Raw genomic sequence first — 14851 nt, forward strand, 5'->3', positions numbered from 1 at the left:
AAGTGAAATTGATATGTTGCGGATTCGAAACCCGCACCGCAGGTCAGTTTACACTGAGTAGAAAAGAAGCACAGTGGACATGAGATTTCTATAAACCCCATCTGCTTTTCTGGAACCATAAGATGCTGTGTTTTTGATGGAACAAAAACATGCAGTATCAAAAACTCACCAAAAGCTCAGCGTGGGAACGTAGCCTCATGTAGCGTAAACTGACCTGAGACGCGTTTTTTTTAAAATCCGCAGCGTGTCAATTTATCTAAATCTGCATTTTATTTGCAGATTTTCCACATAGACTTAAATGAGATAAGGAAAATCTGCAGGTCAAAAAACACACATGCTTTTTATTTTTCTGCAGAGGAAACGCACTAAATAGCACAAGTAATCCACACATGACCATCGATAAAAAATGTTATCAAAGATAAGTCATAGGAAGTTTCCAAAACAAAGCAGTTTTATTTAAAACATGACGTACCAAAAAGGCAGAAACCACAGCTAAAAAAAAAAGCAATAAAAGTTCTTGTAAAAAAATGTGCTAAAAACGCAATAAAGAAATGCAAGTATCTTAAGTTAGCTAACAGGCTCAGAAATTTTGCAGTATCAAAACCAAATACTTATTAGGGGAATTTAGCCTTCGAATTGGTGCAAAACCATCTTTTCCAGACAGGTGATCCCAACAAATTTTTCTAGAGTAACACTCTTCAGGATACATGTTTATTATTTATTTATTTTTATTTTGTTTCCTGAGCTTTTTTTTTTTTTTTCAACATTTTTGGCTGCCGGCATTTTTGTTTTGACTTTTTTTTAAGTCTTGTTTTTGTTTTTTTTAGGGTGTGTGCCCACGTTGCGGATTTGGCACTGCAGATCCGCAGCAGTTTTCCATGTGGTGTACAGTACCATGTAAACCTATGGAAAACAAAATCCACTGTACACATGCTGCGGAAAATTCTGCGAAGATTTGCTGCAGTTTATTTTCCGCATCATGTCAATGCTTTGTGCGGATTCCGCAGCGTTTTTACACCTCTTTCATTATAGGAATCCGCAGGTGTAAAAACGCAGGCAAAATCCACACAAAATCTGCAGAAAATCCGCAGTAAATCTGCTCTAAATTCGCTAGTAAAACGCAGGTCATTTTACCTGCTGATTCAGCAAAATCCGCAGTCAAATCCGCAACGTGCACATACGCTTAAACTCCATTAGACAATGCTAAAAACGTTAGAGGCAATTCAAGCAAAAATACTGGCAAAATGTTCAAAAACGCTTAGCCATTTTTTTGTGTTTTCCTATCATGGACTTCTTTGGAAACCGGAAGTGGTTAAAAGATGCTTAAAAGACTGAACATAGAGTAATTTTTACATAGACGTGCATGTGTTCATTCTTTTTCGTGTTTTCTGAGCACTTTTTTGGTGGATTTTAGAGCGGTGGATCACTCTGGAAAAAAAACATTGTGTGCACATACTCGTATAGGTTTTTAACAAAATAAAAGCTGTCTCCTGATTTGCTCCACTTTCTTTTGCTTAACCTCCCCCATTGCCTTTTTACTCCATACAAAGAGGTTATCCCAACCTTTAGAATCTATCCACAGGATCCAGCCAGGACCCCCACCGATCACTAGAATGGAGGTCCTCTAAGCCACTGTTTTGAAGGAATTTGAATAGAGCGATGGTCACACATGCGCACTGCTGCTCCATTTTATGTCTATTTCTATATGTGTCCTGTAATCTTTGTAAATGGATCACTAGGATTTATAGGAGCCTTCTATTTATTTAAACTCCCCCATAATCGGGGACTTAAGGCTCCACCCCATTGTAGTGATCGTGGGCTCCCACCCGTGGGTTCTCCAGTGATTAAACAGTATCCTGTTATAGGCGTTACCTTTTTTTTTGTGTATGGAAAAAAAAACATCTTTCATTTTACATTTCTATAATAAATAACATTGAAACAGTAAAAAAATGCACAATAAAAAAAATAAAAGTTTTTATATAAACCTTTGTTTATTGTTACATAAATAATTACACAAACATATTGGTTTATTGCATTCTTCAACACACAATAAGGCTTTTCACCCAAAAATCAAGAAGCCAGGTAAAAACAAAGGTCCTCGCGCTGTCTCCTGCAAAATAGTAAAAAAAAAAATCCTATTCAGATGTTAATTTGTATTTCTCTATTGGGAAACTGGATAACAATAAATACAGTGCCCATTACTGACACCCAGCTTTCTTAGGGCCCCGTCACACATAGCGACTCACCAGAGATCCCGACAACGATATGACCTTGCCAGGATCACTGGTGCATCGCTACATGATCGCTGGTGAGCTGTCACACAGGCAGATCTCAGCAGCGATCAGGACAGCGACACGCGGGTAACAAGCGACGCACGTCGCTTAGTTACCCGCAGTGGACGTTAAGATACCAGCGCGCTGGTGCTGGGAGCTGGTAACCAAGGTAAACATTGGGTTTCTAAGGCTGGTTTCACACTTGCGTTTTTTTGCACTGCGTTTATGCGCATGCGTTTTTTTTCCTATTCTTTATATGGGTGCGCATTGGCATGCGTTTGTACGTGTTTGTATACGCATGCGTTTGTTTGTAGTGTGCGCCCGGGCGCACAAAATGCATCCTGTTGCATTTTTTGTGCGTCCGACCTCTCAAAAAAAACCGCATACGCATGCAATGTGCACAAAATTCACCCAAACACACATTATAGTCTATGGGAGCACTGACGTGCGCATGGTCATGCGCATGTCAGCACAAAAAAAGCTTGCTTTTTTTGCAAAAACCATGCGCAAAAAAGAAGAAAACGCATACAAAACGATGTGGGTTTTTTGGCGCGTTTGCACTGCGCACGCAGTGCAAAAAAAGCAAGTGCGAAAGTAGCCTAAGCGCCGCGTGGCGCTTAGAAACCCGATGTTTGCCTTGGTTACCAGCTCCCTGCACCAGCGCGCTGGTATCTAACGTACACATCGGGTTTCTAAGCGCCGCATGGCGATGTTTACCTTGGTTACCAGCTCCAGCTCGCTGATCGCTGGTGTCCCGCCTGCCACATGCAGCGATGCTGGCCAGCGGGAGACCAACGTTCAAAATAATGTCCTGGCCGTTCGAGCACGATCAGCGATACCCGGCAGGGGGGCGGTCGCTGATAAGTGTCACGCAGAGTGATCTCGCTGGTGAGATCGCTGTTGCGTCACAAAACTTGTGACTAAGCAGAGATCTCGCTAGCGAGATCGCTGTGTGTGGCGGGGGCTTTAGAGTCCGGAATGGGAAATCTGTCCAGTTAATTAGGATTGTAGGAGTGGGGTATTAAGTGGAATAGTAATTGTAGCAATTGCTATATTGTTGGCTTGCTATATAAGCCTTTCTTAGGAATTATAAAAAGTGTTCTAGGTAAAAGATTCCTTTACATTAACATCAAAATTTTAATTTATCACACATGTATAAAAAAAACAACAATACTGAATTCCTAGATGGAAATATAAAAACACAAATCTGAACAGCACCTAAGTCATTTCTCGATGTTAATGACTAGCATGCAAATTGTAATATTAACCCGAGCTTCTTCGATGAGCGTTCGTTCTATGTTTTTGCCTTGAGCAATATTATCTGCGTTATTGTCTCTATCCTCTATCTGCACTAGTATTTGCACACCAGTTCTCCTGCAAGTTGATTTCAAACGTTGAAAATTTCTACCCGCAACGTTACTCCATGTAAGATGCGCATGTCTTTTCCACACTGATTCATGCAATTATAATTTACAATTTTTTTGTGGAAATGCATCAAAAGTCAACTACAAAAACAATGCTGGGCCAGTGTTTAATGCACCAATTTAGGGTAAGTGCACACGTTGCGGATTGTGCTGCAGATTTTTCCAGGTGGATTTGGCAAAATCCACAGGTAAATCTACAGGTCAAAAGACCTGTGTTTTATCTGCGGATTAGCCTGCGGGTTTCCCCTGCGGTTTGACACCACAATGGAGCAGGTGTAAAACCGCTGCGGATTCCGCAAAAAGAATTGACATGCTGCGGATTTGAAACCGCAGCAAATCCGTGCAGAAAAATCTGCAGCATGGTTTTTATTTTCCATAGAAAATAAAGGTACTGTTCAACGCAGCAGAAATTGCTGCAGATCCGCAGGGCCAAATCCGCTGTGGATCCGCAGCAGAATCTGCAGTGTGTGCACACACCCTTAGGTGGAAAATCTGCATAAAAAAGTTGCAATTTTGCAACAGAAATTGTCATGCTGCTGATTAAAATGACACAACAAAAGGCAATCTTTGCGCTCAGATTCCACACCAGAAAAATGCTGTATGTCGATGAGATTAAGTTAAAAGTCATCCACTTTGATGGTCCGGTAAAATGGTGCAGATTTTGCATATGCACCAAGTAGGCAACGTGTGAATTTAGTCTAAAATGCTTCTTTACTCGGTATTAAAATTTAGGCTTCAAATGGTTAATAATGCCTACAAGATAAAGGCAAAGAGTTCCATAGATATAGATAAGTCTATGCTTATATAAACATGTAAACAATAATATTGTTTACAATAAACCAAATGCAAAGTGAAGGAACAAAAGAGAGCCCATTAATATTTGGTGTTACCGCCCTTTGTCTTCAAAACATCATCAAAGCATGAATTAGTGTAGGAACATCCATCTCCACACTTCAAAGAACTTGGACTAGAAGTTGTTCCAAACATCTTGGAGAACTAACCACAGAATTTCGGTGGATGTAGTCTTGTGCAAATCATTCTGTATCAAAAACCCACACAGAATTGATGATGTTAAGACCAGGTGGAGGCCATATCATCAGTTCCAGGGCTACTTGTTCTTCCTTAGGCCGGGGTCACACTTGCGAGAAACTCGCACTAGTCTTGCGTCTCAATACCCGGCACTCAGGACGGGAGTGTGTGGCTGCATATATTTCTATGCAGCTGAGCGCTCCGGTCCGAGAGCAGGCAGCAGTGCTGGGTATTAAGACACAAGACTCGTGCAAGTTTCTTGTAAGTGTGACCCCGGCCTTACTCCGAGTATAGTTCTTAAATTGCTGTATTATTGGGGCCGCTGTCCTGCTGCAGAAGACAGACGCCTCCCGGATGGAACTGTGGCGCCCCTGAGGCTTCAGTCGCCACAGAGGTACTGCACCTTTTCCTATGGTGTAGTGCCCCCACCATCCAGGTAGGCTGGGAACTCCTTTCCGCATTCCAATGCCTGCACCCCACACACAGGATAGTTCAGCAGGGACCCATCCATGCTTCATGCTGGAAAGGTCATAGGGTGCCTTTTGTGGTGCCTGGCTTCGTAACACGAGAGGTGCTGGGGAGGCGGATGGTTAGATATAAAAGAGTGGGAAGACTGAGAGTTAGAGGTTAGTTGGTTGGAGGAGAGAGGAGAGAAGATGGGTGTCTGAGGGACGTGCTGCAGCAGGTCCCAGTGATCTGGGCTGCTGGCACGAGAAAGACCAGAGAAAGAGACTGATAAGATTGATAACCTAACCTTCCATAAGAGAGATAGAACAGATCAGAAAAAGGAGAATAGAAGGACGGTGGGAAGCAGGTTGAGAAGAAAGAGAGATAACCCTTCCAGTCCAGAGAGCGCAAAGGCCGGGGCCCGGTCCCCGAGGTTGATTGGATCTTTATGTCCGGCAACAGACACCGGAGGAGTAGTGAGCCACTAACGCCTTGCTCCCACCATAGACTTGGGACACAACAGCAACTGAATAGAGAGCCAGGACGCAGTGAGGAGTCCCCGAAGCAGGCTACAGCTGTCTGTCATACAAGTAAAGACTAGGAACACCTAGAGAGAGGCATTCCAGGGTAACTAAGTACTGGAGTGCTTCGCACCTAAAGGCGCATTGGAGGAGTCGTTCAGTAAGGTACATGTTGGCGGAGTGTGGAAGGGAGAATCCTAACTTGCCTGGAGGTTGGCTGGAGCCCTGACCTGGAGAACACAGTATGGAGGCAGGCAGTTGTGTGAACTGCAAACAGTGAGTAAAGCTTTGGAACCGCATACTCTGGTGTCCTCCAGTTATTCCAGCACCGCTACACCTGGGTACCATCATTCATACCATTTTGCGCCTCTCCTCATCCATTGCGCCTACACTGCCCTGGGACTACAGCTCCACCTGTGGGGAGCTGTACCATCTCGGCTGCACCACACCATCGGTCCCAGCGGATCTGTATGCAGCGTTGGCTTACCATCTTACTGTGACGTCCGCCTGCAAGTCTGGGCTGCAGTAAGACAGCACCCCGAGCAACCCCGATACTCTTTACCCCTATACAGGGATCTGGATTTACAGCAGAGCCCAGGAGGCGCTGTCTGAATATGAGCAGTGGCCAGAGCAGGACGGTCGCCAGAGAGGGTTAAAAATGGGACCAAAAGCGAAGTCAGAAATCCGGGTCTTAACCAGGCGGGCAGCAAAGGTACAAAAACGGCAGGCAATAGCAGAGTCAAATTCAGGCCAAAGTCAGAGTCATAAACCAGGAGGACGGCAGAGGTACAGAATCGTTAGGCAGTAGCAGAGTCAGAAATCCAGGCAAAGGTCAGAGTCATAAACCAGGAGGACGGTAGAGGTACAGAATCGTTAGGCAGTAGCAGAGTCAGAAATCCAGGCAAAGGTCAGAGTAATAGATAGCAAATAGCAACTAGCACACAGGGGAAACCAAGACTATATCTGGCGGCCTGCAAGACAGGCCCCAAGGTATTTGAAGGATAAGGTTATCCCTCACAGGCTCACAGTCTGATGATGCCATTCAGACGGCCCCCATGACCAGGCCAGATGGTGATGCCTCAACCCTTTCATGACTGACAAAGGAGAGGAGCCTGCACCCACCAGATGCCTGCGCAGGAGGCCCTTCTCTGTCACCACCACCCAAGGGTGAAGCCACGGCTCCTCCTAGTGGCTGAGGCAGGAACAGCTGTCCCCGAGTCTGACGGTGACGTGACCGCCTGGCACCTCCCAGTGGTTGGGACCGGAACAGCAGTCCCTGTATCTGACGGCGATGTGACAGTCCGGCACCTCCCAGTGGCCGAGGCAGGAACAGCAGTCCCTGTATCTGATGGCGACGTGACACTTACTTGCCAAACACCACGGGTGGCGTCACGAACTACTCATATAAACTTTAACATCATTAACATCACCGCCATTGATATTGGGCGCCCAGGGCCACGGACTGGGTCACCTGTTGTGAGTTCATTTTCCCCTTCACTACTGAGGCCCGAGGAACTCCCTCTTCTGGTAAAGAAAGGTAGTGAGCCTGATTATCAAACACCTGAGTCTGATGATGATGACTGGCTGAGTGGAGTTACTGACTGGATATAAGGCTGCCGACGCCCTTCTGCCCTGCGGGTGATTTCTCTGTGGGATCCTTGGAGACCAGTCTGAATTCCTGCTCCTCTAAAGCTAAGTTTTCTGCTTTTTGGCTTTTTGCATTTGTGCTTAGACTTTGTTTTGCTTTGTTTTTCTGGATTTCTGCCATTCCCTGCTGGAGTGTGCTGAATTCCTTTAGCTCTGTCTTCTGAAAATACCTGAGTGCTGATTTACTTTTTGAAGCCTAGCTGCTTCAGGGTCTTTTTCATATCAGCTTGTTGGCTTATGTCTTTGATAGGGTTTTGGCAGATTGCAGACAGCAACCTTCCTTTCCTGTTCTGTTTAGCTAGCTTGGGCCCCATCGTTTGCTCAGCCTATCTTTCTATCTGTGTGAGTGTTTTTTCATCTTGCTTCACCGTCATTATATGTTGGGGGCTGCCTTTTACTTTGGGGTCTGCTCTGGGGCAGTTAGATTTCCTTTTCTGTCTTTAGGCTATTTAGCGCTCCGGCTGTGATCGAGGGGTCTAGGGCATCATAGGAACCCCCCACGGCTACTGCTAGTTGTGTTGATAGGTTCAGGGGTCTGCAATCTGATAGTTGCCAACTTCTCTGGTTTTCTGGACGTAGCTTCTATTTTTGTGTCTGCCTCCTACGGTGACTCAATCATAACAGAATCACCCGCCATACCGCAGATCCTAGGGTACTCAATAGCAGGAAAGAATTGTATAAAAAAAAAAAAAAAGTGTGTATATTTTTTCCTCTATATCTCTGACGCCGTAGGGGGAATTTTTTTTTTTCTCTCAATGGAGATAAAGAAATTGTCTGATCGTGTGGAGCAGCTCGCTGCGGAAGTGCGGGGAATTTCCGCTTACCTTGCTCATTCACATGCTGCTGAACCAAAGATTCCTACACCTGATGTATTTTTTGGGGATCGGTCTAAATTTTTGAATTTCAAAAATAATTGTAAATTATTTTTTGCCTTGAAGCCTAACTCGTCAGGGAGCTCCGCGCAGCAGGTTAAAATTGTCATCTCTTTGCTGCGTGGCGATCCCCAGGATTGGGCGTTTTCTTTGAAACCAGATGATCCTATTCTGACTAATGTGAACGCATTTTTTCAGGCCTTGGGGTTGTGGTATGACGAACCTAATGCCATTGATCAGGCTGAAAAGACCCTGCTGGCATTGAACCAGGGTCGTGATTCTGCAGAATTGTACTGTCAAAAATTCCGAAAGTGGGCAGTACTTACTACCTGGAATGATAATGCCTTGGCTGCTCTCTTTCGGAAGGGGTTGTCAGAAGCCGTAAAAGATACTATGGTGGGATTTCCTGTTCCCTCTGGTCTTGACGATTCTATGTCATTAGCCATTCAGGTTGATCGGCGTTTGCGCGAACGCAAAGCTGCACGAGAGGTGTTGCCACCTGTTGAACAAATGTCTGAACCTATGCAATGTGATAGAGGTTTTTCCAGAGAGCAGCGTCAGGAGTTCAGAAGGCGTAATAAGTTGTGTTTTTTCTGTGGAGATGCCTTGCATATTATTTCTGTCTGTCCTAAACGAGAGAAATGCTTTGCACACACGTTTTCTGTTGGTGGTGTTCAACCTAAGTTTCTTCTGGCTATTACTCTGATCTGCTCCCTGTCCACATTTTCCGCCAAGGCTTTTGTGGATTCGGGAGCAGCCCTAAACCTAATGGACTTGGATTTTGCTAAACGTTGTGGATTTCCGATGACACCTCTGCAGACGCCTATCCCTTTGAGGGGGATTGATGCTACTCCTTTGGATAAAAATAAACCTCAGTTTTGGACCCAGGTGGTAATGCGGGTCGCCCCAGACCATCAAGAAAATTGCAGATTTTTGATGTTGCATAATCTGCATGATACTATTGTTCTGGGGTTTCCCTGGTTACAAATTCATAATCCAGTTTTGGATTGGAAATCTGTGTCTGTGGTGAGTTGGGGATGTCGGTGTGCCTTTAGTGAGGCTCCGGTGTTTTCCACCTCTCCTCAGTCGCATGATGTTCCTGATTATTTGGCGGACTTTTATGATGTATTTAGTGAGAATGAGTCTGCGTCTCTGCCTCCTCATAGGAGTTATGACTGTGCAATTGAACTGAGCCCGGGGTGTAAATTTCCCAAGGGTCGGCTCTTCAATTTATCTGTACCCGAGCACGAGGCTATGTGATCCTATATTAAGGAGGCGTTGGAGAAGGGTCATATTAGACCATCCTCGTCACCCTTAGGTGCCGGGTTTTTTTTTGTAGCCACAAAGGATGGATCATTAAGACCTTGTATTGATTATCGTGCCCTCAACAAAATTACTGTTAAATATCAGTATCCGTTACCCCTGATTTCTGATCTATTCTCCAGAGTTAAAGGTGCTTGCTGGTTTACCAAGCTTGACCTCAGGGGGGCGTATAATTTTATTCGCATTAAGCATGGCGATGAATGGAAGACGGCGTTTAATACTCCGGAGGGACATTTTGAGTACCTGGTGATGCCTTTTGGGCTCACTAATGCCCCTTCTGTCTTCCAGTGCTTCATGAACGATATTTTCCGAGATTTTGTCGATAAATTTTTGATTATCTATCTGGATGATATTTTGATCTTCTCCAAGGATTGGGATTCTCATGTGGAACATATTCGGACTGTGTTCCGGATCTTGAGGGAGAATTCTCTGTATGTCAAAGGATCTAAATGCCTTTTTGGAGTACAGAGGATTTCTTTTTTGGGATTTATTTTGTCCCCGTCAACTATTGAAATGGACCCGGCCAAGGTACAGGCCATTTACGATTGGGTTCAGCCCACTTCTTTGAAGGCCCTCCAGAAGTTTTTGGGTTTTGCTAATTTTTATCGGAAATTTATAGCAAAATTTTCTAGTATTGCCAAGCCATTGACTGATTTGACTAAGGCCTCTTTCACACATCAGTTTTTCGCCGTCAGGCGCGATCCGGCTTTTTTTTGTAAAACCGGATCCGGCAAAATGCAATGCCGGTTCCAGTTTTTCCCCATTGACTTGCATTAGCGCCGGATCGCGCCGGATGGCATTGCGTTTCATCCGTGTTTTGCCGGATCCGGCTACTTGTCTCATTCCGGTGTCTGGAAAAAACGGCTACTGTAACGTTTTTTGTCTCCGGCGAAAAAGCCGGAAGCGCCGGATCCGACGCTTCCGGCTTTTTGCCACAATGAAAGTCTATGGGCGCCGGAATGCGCCGGATCCAGAAACAGACGGATCCAGCCACTGGATCCTTTTTTTTTAAGTCTGCGCATGCTCAGATCCAATTGGCCAGCCCCCAGGAAACAGATATAACCTGCTAGACGGATCCGGCAGAAAAACGGATCCGTTTCTACAGTTCTCCAAAATTTATGCCGGATCCGTTTTTTCTAAAAATAGCCGGATCCTGCCTGACGGCAAAAAACTGATGTGTGAAAGTAGCCTAAGAAGGGTGCTGATGTGTTAAATTGGTCTCCGGAGGCTGTTTCTTCCTTTCAGGAGCTGAAGCGAAGATTCACCTCCGCCCCAGTTTTGCGGCAACCTGATGTCTCACTTCCGTTCCAGGTAGAGGTGGATGCTTCTGAGATTGGTGCAGGAGCTGTTTTGTCCCAAAAGGATCCTGTAACATCTAAAATGAATCCCTGTGCTTTCTTTTCCTGAAAGTTCTCTCCATCTGAACGTAACTATGATGTGGGGAATCGGGAACTGTTGGCCATGAAATGGGCATTTGAGGAGTGGAGACATTGGTTGGAGGGAGCTAAGCATCAAGTCGTGGTCCTCACTGACCACAAGAATTTGATTTACCTAGAGTCGGCTAAGCGCTTGAACCCTAGACAGGCTAGGTGGGCCTTGTTTTTTACACGTTTTGATTTTGTGGTTTCTTTTCTTCCTGGAACTAAGAATGTCAAGGCAGACGCCCTCTCTAGGAGCTTCTTTGCTGATTCTCCTGTGGTGACCAAGCCTGCTACCATCTTAGGCGAAGGGGTAGTTCTTTCTGCCATCTCGCCCGACTTGAGACGTGCTCTGGAAGAGTTCCAGGAGGACAAACCTGAGCGTTGTCCCAGTGGAAAGTTGTATGTTCCTGGCCAGTGGAAGAAGAGATTGATGTCTGAAGTTCATTGCTCTGCTTTGGCTGGTCATCCAGGTATTTTTGGTACTAGAGATCTGGTGAGTCGGTCTTTTTGGTGGCCCTCCTTGTCTCGTGATGTCAGGAATTTTGTGCAGTCCTGTGGGACTTGCTCCCGGTCTAAATCGTGTTCTCGCTCTAGTGGGTTGTTGATGCCTTTGCCTGTCCCCAAGAGGCCATGGACCCATATTTCAATGGATTTCATCTCTGATATGCCTGTCTCTCAAAGGATGACTGTTATTTGGGTGATTTGTGATAGGTTCTCTAAGATGGTTCATCTTGTACCACTCCCTAAGTTGCCGTCTTCCTCTGAGTTGGTGCCCCTGTTTTTACAACAGGTGGTTCGCTTGCACGGGATTCCTGAGAACATTGTATCTGACAGAGGAGTCCAGTTTGTGTCTAGATTTTGGAGAACTTTCTGTTCCAAGCTGGGAATTCAGTTGTCCTTCTCCTCTGCTTTTCACCCTCAGACCAATGGGCAGACAGAGAGAACAAACCAGACCTTGGAGTCGTGTTTGAGATGTTTTATTTCTGCTGATCAGGATGATTGGGTTTCATTTTTGCCCTTGGCCGAATTTGCTTTAAATAATAGAGCTAGTTCTGCCACTTTGATGTCACCTTTTTTTAGTAACTTTGGGTTTCATCCTTGATTTTCTTCAGGGCAGGTGGAGCCCTCTGCCTGCCCAGGTGTTGACACTGTGGTGGAGAGAATGCACCAGATCTGGGACCAAGTGGTGGATAAGTTATCTCTCTCCCAGGAAAAGGCCAAGCGGTTTTCCAACCGACAAAGGACCATTGGTCCCCAGTTTAAGGTTGGTGATATGGTGTGGTTATCATCAAAAAATATTGCTATGAAGGTGGCTTCTCCTAAGTTTAAGCCTAGATTTATTGGACCTTACAAGATTTTGGAGATTATTAATCCGGTCTCTTTTCGTTTGGCTCTTCCTGTCACATTTAAAATCCATAATGTGTTCCATAAATCTTTGTTGAAGAGGTTTGTTGAACCTGTTGTTCCGGGGGTGGCACCTCCTGACCCTGTATTGGTTGAAGGTAACATGGAATATGAGATAGAGAAAGTACTGGATTCCCGTCTGGCTAGACGGAGACTCCAGTATTTGGTTAAGTGGAAGGGTTATGGTCAGGAGGATAATTCCTGGGTCTCTGCCTCTGATATTCATGCCAAAAGATTGGTGCGTGCCTTTCATCGGGCTCACCCTGATCGCCCTGGTGGCGTGGTTGAGGGTTCGGTGACCCCTCCTCAAGGGGGAGGTACTGTTGTGAGTTCATTTTCCCCTTCACTACTGAGGCCCGAGGAACTCCCTCTTCTGGTAAAGAAAGGTAGTGAGCCTGATTATCAAACACCTGAGTCTGATGATGATGACTGGCTGAGTGGAGTTACTGACTGGATATAAGGCTGCCGACGCCCTTCTGCCCTGCGGGTGATTTCTCTGTGGGATCCTTGGAGACCAGTCTGAATTCCTGCTCCTCTAAAGCTAAGTTTTCTGCTCGGCTTTTTGAATTTGTGCTTAGACTTTGTTTTGCTTTGTTTTTCTGGATTTCTGCCATTCCCTGCTGGGGTGTGCTGAATTCCTTTAGCTCTGTCTTCTGAAAATACCCGAGTGCTGATTTAGTTTTTGAAGCCTAGCTGCTTCAGGGTCTTTTTCATATCAGCTTGTTGGCTTATGTCTTTGATAGGGTTTTGGCAGATTGCAGACAGCAACCTTCCTTTCCTGTTCTGTTTAGCTAGCTTGGGCCCCATCGTTTGCTCAGCCTATCTTTCTATCTGTGTGAGTGTTTTTTCATCTTGCTTCACCGTCATTATATGTTGGGGGCTGCCTTTTACTTTGGGGTCTGCTCTGGGGCAGTTAGATTTCCTTTTCTGTCTTTAGGCTATTTAGCGTTCCGGCTGTGATCGAGGGGTCTAGGGCATCATAGGAACCCCCCACGGCTACTGCTAGTTGTGTTGATAGGTTCAGGGGTCTGCAATCTGATAGTTGCCAACTTCTCTGGTTTTCTGGACGTAGCTTCTATTTTTGTGTCTGCCTCCTACGGTGACTCAATCATAACAGTCACCGCTGCTGTGACACATTCCCGCCTTGACACCGGCCCGGTACCGAGTACCCCGCTGCCCTGCGTGTGCGAGGGCGACCCAATTTTGGCATCACGAACAGGATGACGAGACCCGATGCCATCGGGTTCTGTGTGCCTTGGATTTACAACTTTTCAAAATGTGCAGAAGACCAAATTTAATAGACTGTAAAATGGACATTAGAAATGGCCGCTGACGCGGAGAAGAAGGGCGTGAAGAGATGGGAGGTCCCAAGAAAAGACCGCGAAGAGTCTTGGGCCGTCCCTGCCTGAATTAATATGTGACCGATGCATGGCCCACCCCCCAAGGGGTTCGTATACTGGCTTGGTATGGAGGCGCTGGAAGAAGACGCCGCCCCTGGAAGGAGGGGCAGAGAAAGCTAGTGGTGAGCAGAAGGGCGGAGCAAGAGGAAGAACGCCAGAACGCCATTTTGGAGAGTGAGGGAAGGAGGCCTGCAGAGCGCGGGGAAATATCTCCCTGGCGCCATGGCTGAAGACTCCGACCCTGTCTCTGCGATGAACCGCCAGCCGCTGGAGGATGGAATCGCCCAGCTGACTGAGCAGTCTGCACGCCCCGGAGGGCCCTACACCACCGGCGCCCCTGAACTTGGTACCCTTGCCACCGGTACCTGTCACCGCTGCACCGGAGCAGAGACCACACCGCCAGGAGGCCCCAGGTACGTCTGATGTCCCGACAACTGGGAAGGCCCTGGGGTGCATCACGATCGCAGCGGCTGGCCAGGTCGTGCTAGATCTGGTCTGGGACCGGGATACCAGCCCCTGGAGGGGATCAGCACTAGTAACCTAAACTAAATCTCGTTACTCAGGAGGGTTTGTTGCACCAGTTGTGCCTTTGTCTTTTTGTTCATCATGTTGCCCAGTTTTTGTTTGGCAGCGTTGTTTTTTAAATGGAACTGTGGAGATCATAGATGCTGATTGATCCAAAAACTTTTATTGTAAATAGTTGCACCTCTTTAGGTGCCCTTTCTTGGTTTTACATATAAAGACACGTTGATGTCTACCTCAAGGGACACTGCAAGAAATCCCGGCTGGGAGCAGTGTTCAGCACCTTACAAGAATTTTGAATGTTTTATGATAACGTATATGATAATGTTGTGTCTTGTGAAAAGTAAATGTCTTTTATAGAATATTTGATAGATAGAATGTGAGAATTGAATAAAGACTGAAGAATTGAATTTGACAGGTGACAGGCCAAGAGTAGATGGTCAGTGTCTTGCGTCCAGTAGAAGGAAGAAAGAAAAAGAGAATAATTGATAGAAAATGTACTAAAGAAAATGTGTTGAGTATAGCACTTTGAATTAAGAATTGCACTTAAGTAAATTTTTGATACTAA

Source organism: Dendrobates tinctorius, unplaced genomic scaffold, assembly GCF_039654945.1.
Source record: "Dendrobates tinctorius isolate UK_male_01 unplaced genomic scaffold, ASM3965494v1 ptg000038l, whole genome shotgun sequence".
Classification (NCBI taxonomy): domain Eukaryota; kingdom Metazoa; phylum Chordata; class Amphibia; order Anura; family Dendrobatidae; genus Dendrobates; species Dendrobates tinctorius.